Here is a 9099-nt window from a genome sequence, read left to right as displayed (position 1 = left end):
ATATATATATATATATATATATATATATATATATATATACACATATATTTATATATACATACATACATTTCATGAAAACACTAGGAAGATATATATATATATATTTGTATTCAGATAGACATAGATACACATCCATCCAGATAGATAGCTAGCTAGCTAGATAGATAGATAAAAAACATACATGCATGCATACATACATACATACATACATACATACATACATACATAGACAGATAGATTGATAGTCAGCATGTTCTTTTTCGAAACAACAAATTTTGTCAGTTACTTCTTTTTTTTTTGTTTTAATAGGAAATTATGGAAAAAAAATTAATTAATATTTTCAGTTATTAAGGAACTCTATGTTTCAGCATTCCCAGTGTAAATTTTAACGAAAATTATCATGGATGTTATGGGGTAGGCTGACGAAAATGTAACCTTCGAATACTTTAAAACCACGAAAGTTCTTCCATAAATTTGTTTAAAATCATTTTTGCGGTTTCACGATTAGATATATTGATAAAGACGAACATCACAATAATTCGGAATTCAATATCATTTCCGACTATACATATTACATTGGAGCTTTTATGGAATATAACTAACGTTGAGGATGCCTTTGTTAGAGGTAATGCAGTTATAAATATGGGAAGAGATAACATTATTGTTGTTGTAAAGATTTAAGGAATTATAATGGTTGACAAAAATTCTACAAGGTTTACAAATCTTGTTGCCTGCCTTAATCGAATTTCTTTGAAAAATCTTATGATATCAATGATTCATAGGAAAATGGAAGAAGATTAAATTTAGAAAGCTTTTGATTTCTTGAGTTTGTAATTTAAACTATAAACTGATTATACCATAAGGTATTTTTGATATGCTTCATATGCTTGAGAACATTCATCCAGTTTGTACCCTGTATTTTATCTGTGCATCCAATTTGAAGAAAAGGCACACTATAGTAATGAAAAGGGTTAAAAAGCGTGCCTCTTCTAAAGTAAATGAGGACACATGCCTGTTAATATTTGGGACTAAAATTTCTTAGAAAGGTGGGCGGAATCGAATTCTTGCTAACAGAATAACACTCCGCAAAAAATGTTTCATATTTGTTGTTTGGATGTTGCTTGTTATTTCATTATTTCATAAGCAAACGTATAGAAAATGATTATTCTCTTTAAACTTTACTTTTATAACTTTGGTTATGATATTTTGAAACTTATTTGTTTTCCAGAATATACAATGATAGATTATAATCTATTATTTTCCTTTTACTTCTCGAGAGCTCTTGATTTCACTTGTTCCAGTTAATTTTGTAAGAGCGGAAAAGAACTTTGTTCTTAGGGCGTGTTCCTGAGGTTTATGTATCAATGCCTCAATGCACCCTTTCAGCCATCTCCAGCTGTAGATCTCGTCTTTCCCTTCCATTTCTCTGGGATATTGCCCATGCATCGTTTTCATATTTCAATTGCTCAATCTTTCTCCTCCATCTTGCTTCTTAAATGCTTTTAGATGTGTCACATTTTCACAAGGTATCGTGCTGCTATGTCTAACAGCAACAACCAAAGGTTCAATCTACTCTTTGACGTACCATCCCAGACTATTTTCCTCATTGACAACGCAGATCTTGCATCCTACGAGACTTGTTCCTCCCTTGTTTTTAGACACACACAGTCTATTGATATTTAGGGTGCCGTTTCTTGTTCATTGCCATCACTTTCCTGGTTCTTCTATGCACTTCCTCAAACTCGTTCTTTGTCCCTTTAGAAACTCCACCGCAATAGCGTATAAAGGAGCCAGCCCATGTATTCATTACCTTGATCTTTTTTTCCATCGAGTCTACTCTCCATAATTAATTTGGTTCTTCTGAGGTATTCTCGCATTCGTCTAACTCTCCTTCATTTTGTTATGCTCTACAATATTTACATCCACCCACCTCAACAGCCTTGATTCTTTCGCCGTTGGGTAGTTCTACACCATTAGACGACAATACTTAGCTTTTTTATGATAAGCACACCCCATTTATTAATCCCAAATTTCATCCTTACTGAATACGTGTACTGTTGAAACGAGACTATTTATTCCACGTTCACTCTTCTCGAAGATCTTTAAGTCATCCATATACAATAGGTGATTCAAATTTTCTTTGCTTTTCAAGGTGTACTCTAATGTCACTTTTCGTAATATTTGCGTGAGGAGTATCACACAAATCACAAACAGGAATAGCGACAGACCATCTCCCTGAAATATATCCCTCATGTAAACCTTCGCTAAAAATTTTCCACGTGATGTTAACCCTATATTCAACTTCTTCATTGGTCTGATAAAATTCAAAATGTTAACAGACACCTGTACGAACTCAAGATTTTCTAAACTCCAGGAATGCGGAACCATGTCATAAGCTTTCTTATAATCGATCCATGTCATACCCAAATTAATATATCTTTTCTTACAGTCGTTCAACACCATTCTGCCTATCAGAAGTTGATCTTTTATCCCACGGCTTTTCATCTTGTGGACCTTCTGTTCCAGTGTATGACTTCCATTTCAATGAACTCATACACACAATTAGATATTATTCCTGTCATTAACTTCTACATCAGAGTTACCGTGGTGCTTTTGGCAAAGAACAGATTTCCTTGCGGTCATCCACTTCGGGATTTCGACCCCGACGTTGATCATTTCATCCATTTACACAGTTATTATTTCGTGTAATACTGGGAGTTTTCAACCAGTATTCTTGTACCCCGTCCGGTCATGGACATTTCCAATTTGGAAACTCTGTTGTCTGCTCGGTCAACATTTCAGCTGTTATCTTTATATTGTTCTACTTTACATCATTTCCCCCGATCTTATCTCCTTCAACTATTCAGTATCTTTCTTATGGTCTTTTTCATTCCAAAACCTAATTTTTTCAACGTCAGGTTTTCAGTGCTGTTAACCTTTCCGTTCAACTGCTGGTTAATCCTTTTATGATCCTGTTGGAGCAAACTGCTGACCTTAGAGTATTCAATTCTTTCATCATATCTTTAATTTTTTATATCTTTAGCCAGTACTCTTTCTTTTGGCTCTTCAAGGATTACATTTAACCACTTTTGTTGACCAATATCTACATTCTAGTTCCCGATATCTCTCCTTCTCCTTTGTTTCTTTCTTTCCAGGATGTTGACAAGTTTCCGTAGTTCGTTCATTGATTGCTTTATTCTACTTTTCCATTTTTACATGTTGGTTCAAGACCTATTTTTATTCCTATGTAGATGATGCAAGCTTTAACTAATCTATTTGTTCCAGTCATACAATCCATCTTAATCTCTTTCAGTGTTTTATTTACCTTCGGAGGCCATCCCATAAACAAGATTCTATCCACTTTCTTAAACCCATTTACTTCCATGACCAGACTTTTCTCAATGATACCAGTGATGTCTGTGATTATTCCTTTGTCCTCAACACTCAGTTCCTCTACATTCTCAAAACTTAAACCAGCATCATTCTCCTAAACACCTTCATTCAATTTAAACGCATCAACATTCTCTGTAGCCACTTAATCTTCATTCACTATATTTTCAATCGTCACCATCTTCTTAATCTCATCAAGCTCTGTTAGTCATCTGTTCTTCTTTATTATCCATGCCTGGTCACTCAGTCTCTGTTCCGTAATATCCAAGCCTTGCACCTCCATCCAAATATCATGCATTCTCTTTCTACATCCTCATATGGGCTTCCCTTCACCACCAACAGGCCTGCTCAAAAGATAACATTTTACTATCATAGAAGGCCGCAAGATGTCAGAATCGTTAGCACGCCGGACAAAATCCGTAGCAGCATTTCGTCCATCTTTACGTTCTGAATTCAAAATCGGCCGAGGTCGACTTTGCCTTTCATAGTTTCAGGCTCCATAAAATAAGTATCAACTGAGCGCTGGGGGTCGATGTAACAGATTTATCTCCTCCCCCGAAATTACAGGCCTTGTGCCAAAATCGAAAATCATTATTATTATCACTGCTATTGTTGTTAAAGTGGTGAACTTGTAGAATCGTTAGTGCGTCGAACAAATTGCTTACCAGCATTTCTTCCGGCTTTACGTTCTGAGTTCAAATTCTGCTGAATTCGACATTGTCTTTAGTCATTCCGGGGTCGATCAATTAAGTACCACTCAAGTTCTGAAGTCGATTTCACTGATTATGCCCATTCCCCAAAATTCGGGCCTTGTGCCTAAAGTAGAAAAACTATTATTATTATTATCATGATAAGGAAAATGTATTCATTTCACAATTTAGGTTTATATCCAGATACTTAACTACGAGGGTTGGCTGAACAGGTTATGGGCTGACCAAAATATTCTTATGGAATGTGACCAAATGAGGTTTCTTTTTTGACATAGTCTATCTTGTGGTCCACACTTCTTTCATCGATGTTGCAGCGCTTGGATTCGCTTGGTGAAGACTCTTTCATCTTGTTGGTCAAAAAATCTATTAACAGCAGACATGATGTCATCAACACTGCGATACTGCTTCCTAGCCAAATATTTTTCATGTTGGGGAACAGATGATAGTCTAATGGAGCTAAATCAGGAGAATAGAGAGGTCGATCGACTAGTTCAAAGCCACAGCTACGCACGCCAAGTACTGTACTTGTGAACTGGAGCATTGTCCTGATGAAATAAGACACGCTTCGTAGGTTTTCCTGGGTCTTTGGTCTTGACAACCTTTCGTAACTGCCTCAGCAAGTTGGCATAATACTCTCCATCGATGGTGTGGCCCTTTTGATGATAGTCAATAAAGGTAATGCCTTTTACACCCCCAGACCGATGCCATCACCTTCCCTACAGATAAAACGATGTTGACCTTCTTTGGAGCAGATGAGAAGAGGTGTTTACACTGCATGGATTGTCTCTTTGTCTCTGGCCAACATTCGTCATGGGTTACGAAATGTTCAAGGAAACCAGCTGGATCTGCCTCAAACAATGTCGGATTTTCCTGTGATGTGATCTGCTTGGGGCGCTTTTAATCAGGTGTCAGAAGATGTAGCACCCACCAAGCAAAAACCTTTGTTAGTATAAATTCATTGCGCAGAATGGTCTCAGCTCTCTCATGGGATACGTTAATAGCCTTCGCTATTTGATTTATTGTCAATTGTCTGTAATCCATCACCATGTAGTAAACTCAGTCAATGTTTACCTCAGTGGTGGCAGTTGCAGGATGTCCAGACCTTGAGTCATCTTCAAGGCTTTCCCTTCCTCTCCCAAATTTAGCTCCCCACTTTTGCACTGCTGATAAAACTAGAGCGTAATCTCCTAACGTAGCAACCATTTGCTTGGGAGCTAAACCCTTTCCCTGAAGGTACTTGGTAATACCACGATGCCAAATTTTATCCATTTACATGAGAGGTAGCTAGTAGTTACATTTGAAGACCTTGAGCAGTGAAATGCCAGTTTACCTGAATAAAATAATGCAGCTATTAATAAGAAGTGTTGAAATTAATGCATGCAAGATTTTACAGCTGTAGTATCACTTCTTCATAGTTTATGAACTTTTCGGCCCACCCTCGTATGCTGCGAATAATTTCAACAGTAATTCTTAAACATATTGCTTTAACGAGATCTGTTCTAGCTCATAGGAAATAATTTCATACAAAATGTCTGCAATATGGATTCCACTGATTTTGTTTCGTCGTAGAATGACATGGAGACATCAAACCATAAGACAACTTTGAATGTTTTGTCGAATAACAAAATGGATCTCCATCTATGCAGAAAGAACAAATTCCCTAATTGGTATAATGATATAAACAGAAAGTAAATCTGAGTAGGCTTAGTTGTGGAAGATTTAGCATTCTGTGATATTAAATTAAGTTATTTGCGGTGCTATTTATTGTTAACAGCGCTGAGCTATGCTATAACCGATGAACAATTATTCTACAATAGAAGGAAATACCTTTGGTTTTAAAGCTTAGAGCTATGTATAATTTTTTTTCTAAAATATTATTAAAGATATTTTCATCTTATCCAGTGATATATGAATTTTCCTGGAATTTCGTAGCTATGTTAAATTCTTGTTTAAAGAATTTTAAAAGTAGTTGGAAATTAATACGTTGCTAACTCTTTTTACCAAATTCAAAAGGTCTCATTCAAATTTTTACTTCTCCGAAGGTAATATGCTCTTCTGCGAATAAAATTCTTACTGGGAATTCCTGGTATATTTATGTCAAATTAATATGCACTAGCCTGAATTTGTCAAAACAATCTGCACACCATTCGATTTTCCTTATAAAATGTTCAGGTTTCTCTGAGGGAAGATTTCTTTAACATGATTGAAGAACTTTTGGGTAGAAGAATTCAAAAACAAAAGTTTCATAATTAGTTTGTGTTTTATTATGCCTTTGCAAAAGGTTTTTACTCTATTAAGGAGTAATATGAAGATATAAACACGTAAATGTAAATAGAAGGAAGAGAAAAGATCACTCAACACAAAAAATATATTTATATAATTTTTTGGAATATGGAACTTAAAGAACTCTTTCTTCAAGTTTCTGGTGTGAAATTGTCTCCATGTTTTTATATCATTGCTGGAATATTTATATTTTGCATTCAAACTTAAGCCAGCTGTATCGTCTTGTTTGATTTATTTCTACCACTCTAAGTATAACTTGTGTCCTAATTTTCAGAGGGTAAAATTCTATTCAACAAAATACGCTTTTTACATTTTAGTCATCCAACATTCGTTATAATATTCAAAATTTTTCACTATGCTTATACGACATACTAAACTTCATGTTCAGCTTTTAGTTAGTCCTTGCACATCCTCATGGGAGAAAAACGTTGTTGGAAAGACAAATAAAGAGAATTTAAGACTGGGTGAAATTGGAGGTAGAGTGAAAATAAAAGCGGAAAGAAAAGGTATGGTAGAAAATAAAGAAGAAAGGGTATGGTTGAAAAGGAAGAAGAAAAAGAAGGATGGAATGGAACGCCGCTCAGGCAGGAAAGAGGTGGTTTTTGTTCTTAGGTTAACGATTGCAGAAAGCAGCTTATGAAAAGCATTATTGACATACACATCTGCAACTCTGTAGGCGAACAGATGGAATCAAGCTGCGGACAGAAAATAATCATACTTAGATACACGCAAACAGGCAAATATAAAAAAAAAACACAGAAAAAACACACATACATAGTTTAAGAAATAAACAGGGATAATGGAAGCTAAGATGCTAGTTTGCATGTTCTCATACGTATTACCACACACACACACACACACACACAGACGAAGGTGTACGATGCCGCAGTAAGCAATGTGTGTCTATACGTATGACACCCATACGCATGCAGCGAATGTATACAAATGTAGGTGTAGAGATGGCTGTATGGTTAAGGAGCTCGCTTCACAACCAAGTAGTTTCGCGTTCAGTTCCGTTGCACAGCACTTCAATCAGGTGTCTTCGTCTTCTATTCTTTTTTTTTATTGCTTTGAATGTTGTTATCTTTCTATTTAATGTTAAAAACCTGCTTGCTGATGAGGCTTTGCTATCTTTCTATTCAGTGTTAGAAACTTGTTTGCTGGCGGTGCGTCTATCCAATTTCGCCCACACTACCTATACCGAAAATCTTCGTAACGGAAAGCTTGAAAACCCGAAATCATAGGTTCATCCCACCACCTCCACTTGTGTTTTGTTAATGGTAATGATTGTGCGAATTATCATAATAATATGATGGTAAATAGGAATGATAACTGGAATGATAATAAAAGTGAGAGAGACAAAAACCTGGCAGATAATAAAAGTATTATTGATTTTAGTGGAAGTAATAATTTTGGTGGTTGAGACGGAACTGGTAATAATAATAGTAATTGTAATATGTCAGGTCACTTTTACTGCTATTGGTAACATAGAATTCAATACAACCTCTTTCATGAAATGGCCTTCGGCGACTAAACCACAATCCTACCAAGCGTTTGTTTGGTGAGGAGGGTGGATTTTGTTTGATACTCTGCAGGACGAAAAATAAAACCTGTTAAAGGACGGTTGATCTCAAGAAAGTCAAAGGCCATCCAACAACATATATGAGTCTTTAAGTATTGCGAGGATAAATACTGGAGGTGGCTACCAACGCAGAGAAACCAGCTTAAACCAGGGCAGACAAGCCTCTCAGAAATCTTAGGTGACAACCTGTCTACGGATAGTAACACAGTATAATTACTGATTGATAGTTACCTTTGAATACATACCTCAGTTACAAGAGAAATGTTAATTATGAGAATGAATTCTAACGGCATCAAAGACGTTGAAGCGAAGGTGTCGAGTTCGGAAGGTGCCGAGTTCGGAAGGTGTCGAGTTCGGAAAATGTCAAGTTCGGAAGGTGTCGAGTTCGGAAGGTGTCCTGTGGAACAGCAGCGTAGGCCCGGTCGTAAAGCTGCTGCTGAACTTTAACAGCAAAGGAGAACAACAAAGTTATTGTTTGAATATTATTTTAGGAATAAACCATAGAAAATAGGCTATAGGAAAGGGCTATTAGAGCTCTGGAAAGATATCAGTATGAAGAGCTGAAGGATGGGAGTTAACAATGACTGTCTGATCAGATTAGACAAATTAAGACCACAATAAGGCTAGAAAAGATGGAACAAGAGAAGATAATAATGGAAGTGAGAAAGAAACTGCAAGGGACAACTCGTCTAGAAGAAATACACGGAGAACAAGAAAAGAATTGTTACTGTTTTTAGGTTCCGCATTCGAGTTACCTCTATTTCCAGATCTTTGGATTTCGAAAGTTTCTCCGTTTCTTTTAGAGAAATATTGACATCTGTTGGTATTGATACAACGATTAGAAAGCATTTTTTCTTGGTGATATCTGACAACTATATGCGGCCTATTGGCCTTAATTTCTCTATCTGTGTGTACTGGCATATCCCAGAGTATGGCTGCTTTCTCATTTTCTGTGACCTTTTCTGGGCTGTGCCTATACCTTATTATTATTATTATTATTATTATTATTATTATTATTATTATTATTATTATTATTATTATTATTATTATTATTATTATTGTCATCATTATTATTATTAATATTATTATATGTTTGACTTTTGTTTTGCATTTGTACAAGTTGGATCCAAGTCT

At 35.8% G+C, this 9099-nt stretch overlaps 1 protein-coding gene across 6 annotated transcripts in view; it reads right to left on the bottom strand.

The window, feature by feature from the left end:
• Window positions 1-9099, bottom strand: part of LOC106877704 (nociceptin receptor) — a 170168-nt gene that overhangs the window by 64133 nt on the left and 96936 nt on the right. Inside the window, exon 2 of one of the 6 annotated variants that reach the window (XM_052967347.1) lies at window positions 4056-4206. The exons of 4 other annotated variants lie outside the window; for them this stretch is intronic. The gene's annotated coding sequence lies outside the window, so the exon portion shown is untranslated. Of the gene's footprint in view, window positions 1-4055; window positions 4207-8327; window positions 8407-9099 lie in introns of those variants that run through there. One more of the 6 variants, XM_014926860.2, reaches the window with a different exon arrangement.

The sequence above is a fragment of the Octopus bimaculoides genome, chromosome 4 (assembly GCF_001194135.2).
Source record: "Octopus bimaculoides isolate UCB-OBI-ISO-001 chromosome 4, ASM119413v2, whole genome shotgun sequence".
Classification (NCBI taxonomy): Eukaryota; Metazoa; Mollusca; class Cephalopoda; order Octopoda; family Octopodidae; genus Octopus; species Octopus bimaculoides.
Note: the sequence above shows the minus strand (reverse complement) of the source record. Positions and strands in the feature narration are given on the sequence as shown.